Genomic DNA, 3,356 nt, shown 5'->3' with positions numbered 1-3,356 from the left:
AATCTGGTGGCATAATCTAATCAGCTTCCAGAGAATATAAAGCAGGCAGAAAAACGTGAAAAGGAGAGACTGGCCTAGCTTCTCAGCCCATGTCTTTCTCCCGTGCTGATGCTTCCTGCCCTCGAACATCAGACTCCAAGTTCTTCAGTTTTGGGACTCAGACTGTCTCTCGTTGCTCCTCAGCTTGCAGACAGCCTATTGTGGGACCTTGTGATCATGTAAGTTAATACTTAATAAACTCCTATATATATATAATATATATATGTATATCTCCTATTATATCCTATTAGTTCCGTCCTTTTAAGAGAATCCTGACTAATACAGATGATGAAGAAATAATTCACATTTTAAGGTGTGTTTATTTGTTATGATTTTATCTTATTTTAATTTATTTTTAGAGATGGGATCTCACTGTATCACTCATGCTGGAGTGCAGTGGCACAATCATAGCTCACTGCAGCCTTCAAACTCCTGGGCTCCAGCAATCTTCACGCCTCAGCCTCCCGGGTAGCTAGGGCTACAGGCACGTGTCACCATACTTGGCTAAATTTTTGGCAGTTTTAATGGTTTTATTTAAACATAAATAAAATATGCACATGAGCTGTGTATTCATTTTCTTTGCTGCGCAGCCTGGCATTGGGGTTGGTGACTCTGAGGGCAGCTGGGCTGCCCTTTCCATATGGCTTTGTGGTTCTTGGAGGAATCACTGTGAGCGATCTCTGCACAGGGAGATTTGCTGCACGTCAGTGGCACTTCCAGCTCCTTGACATTGTGGACCAGGAACTTCCAGAAGCCACTGGGCAGCATGTGCTTTGTTTTTTTGTTCCCATAACCAGTGTTGGGCATCAATATCTGGCCCTTGAATGTTCTCCGAACCCTGTTGCCAATACTGCTGGGTTTCCACCAGTTACACTTAATTTTGACACATCGATCTGACTGGTGCCAGATGAACTTCTTGGTCCTCTTTTTGACAATCTTGGGCTTCATGAGGGGTCTGAGGTCAGCCATCATGTCAAGTAGATGGTTGTCACCTCCGTAGGCGGCACCGAGGAAGAGAGACTGGCTAATTTTTTAATTTTTATTTTTGTAGAAGTTGGGGGGTCTCACTAGGTTGCCCAGGTTGGTCTTGAACTCCTGGCCTCAAGTGATCCTTCTACCTCACTCTCCCAAAGTGCTGGGATTACAGGTGTGAGTCACTGCATTCAGTTTAGGTGTGTTTATATAGGTGTGGTAATAATCCGTAATCTTGAATTCTTTGAGTATTCTCTCGTATTTAGACAATCATTGCAACATTTAAGAAAACCTGATTTACTAAATTTACTATTATGACTTACAAAAATCACTTAAAAGAGTGCAGAATTTTTGCCTTCTGTGGCAGATGCTGTCATTGCTCTTGGATCCTTTTTCCAATTTCAGGCTTACTAGTGGCAGCAATTTTCTCTCTGACACCCAGCAAGTACCTGCATATGGAGGGTAGTTCTGAGTGGGTCCCAGAGCAAGAGGGGGCTTAGCAGCAGGTCCAAGCTGTGGAACAAATGGCCCTGCTACTGGGGCCATATGGCTCAGCAGATCCCATGGTGCTAGAGGAATCCATGCTTGATAAAGACACCATCTCTAGCAAACCCCATTAAAAGCATGTCAATATAGACTCCAAAATTCTGAACAAGGCCATGCCACCTGGGGAGGAAAACTATACATCATTGGAAAAAGCTCTTCTTATGCTGTTGGGCACTGGTATGGTTTGGCTCTGTGTCCCCACCCAAATCTCACCTTGAATTGTGATCATCCATCCCCATATGTCATGGGAAGAACCTGGTGGGAGGTAATTGAATCACGGGGGTGGGTTTTTCCCAGGCTGTTCTCGTGATGGTGAATAAGCCTCATGAGATCTGATGGTTTTATAAAGGGGAGTTTCCCTGCACAAAATCTCTTGCCTGCCTCATTGAAGAGGTCCCTTCGCTCTTCCGTCATCTTCCGCCATGATTGTGAGGCCTCCCCAGCCATGTGGAACTGTGAGTCCATTAAATCTCTTTCCTTTATAAAGTACCCAGTCTCAGGTCTGTCTTTATCAGCAGCGTGAAAACGAACTAATACAGGCACGAAGTATATTTTGACTATGGATATCAACCAACGTATGACCAGAGCGCCTATCACGAGTTGGCTGCTATGGTGCTGTCATAAAGTGACTTGAGCACAGAGCGATCTAGGATAATGTAAAAGTGCTGCATCCAGGATGGAGCCTAAGCATGTCTGGGGCAAAAGTAAGTTACACAAAGAGGCGGTCCAGACCCCATGTCATTCAGTGCCCTTGCATCCATTCTTCTCCCAAGCTTCTGTCCATGGCCCTGTGGGGTGCTCCCTATGACCAACTGATGGAGGAAACAATCTGGGCCTGGTTTGTGGAAGGTTGGACTTCTACCGCAGGACTGCCTGACTCAGAAGTGGCCCTGAAGTTTGTGGTGAGCGCAAACTCTCTCCACAGAGCTTCTCCTTCACGTGGAGAAAAGTGCCCCAGGTAAGGATGCGCTTGGCCTCCTGAGCAGTGGCTAAGGCTTGCCTGGTTTGTCAGGACCCTGGAAGAAGTGATCTGCAAAGGAGTTTGGGAAAGAGGCCTGCGGGTGGACCTAGGGGAGCCACCCAGTGTGTGAGACTTTTGGTATCTTCATCGAGGCCCAGCCAGGAACATCCACTTTACAGGAGGCACTGGATAAGCAGATGGACAGCACGACTCACCTTGATGTCAGCCAGCCGCCGTCCTCAGCCAGCCCAGTGTTCACACCATGGGCCCACCAGGGGAATAACTTTGGTGGGAGAGGTAGAGGTTGTGAATGTGCCTGACAGCATTGGATCACTAAGGCTAATTTGACTCCTGCTCTGCCTGTCAGTAGCAGACACTAATACTGGGCTCCATGACATGGTACAACCTCTTTCTTTTTTTTTTTTTTTTGAGATGGAGTCTCCCTTTGTTTCCCAGGCTGGAGTGCAGTGGCATGATCTCAGCTCACTGCAACCTCCGCCTTCTTGGTTCAAGCAATTCTGCCTCAGCCTCCCAAGTAGCTGGGATTACAGGTAACTGCCACCACACCCGGCTCATTTTTGTATTTTTAGTAGAAACGGGGTTTCACCATATCAGCCAGGCTGGTCTCAGATTCCTGACCTCATGTGATCTGCCCGCCTCAGCCTCCTAAAGTGTTGGGATTACAGGCGTGAGCCACCGCGCCTAGCCAACATGGTACAATCTCTTGAGACCACTTAGGCACTTGGCAGCAAGTCGATTATATTAGAGACTTTCCACCCTAGAAATATGTGGCAGTGATTTCTTTGTGACCAGAATTGGTATAGCTTCCAGATACGGG

The 3,356-nt window shown here is 46.9% G+C and overlaps 1 pseudogene; it reads right to left on the bottom strand.

Moving 5' to 3' along the window:
• Positions 1-569: 569 nt before the first annotated feature.
• On the bottom strand, positions 570-1,145 carry LOC129144509 (large ribosomal subunit protein eL32-like; annotated as a pseudogene).
• Between the last annotated feature and the right edge of the window lie 2,211 nt (positions 1,146-3,356).

The sequence above is a fragment of the Pan troglodytes genome, chromosome 6 (assembly GCF_028858775.2).
Source record: "Pan troglodytes isolate AG18354 chromosome 6, NHGRI_mPanTro3-v2.0_pri, whole genome shotgun sequence".
NCBI classification, from domain to species: domain Eukaryota; kingdom Metazoa; phylum Chordata; class Mammalia; order Primates; family Hominidae; genus Pan; species Pan troglodytes.
The sequence above is the reverse complement of the archived record's forward strand: the minus strand, read 5'-3'. Positions and strand labels throughout refer to the sequence as shown.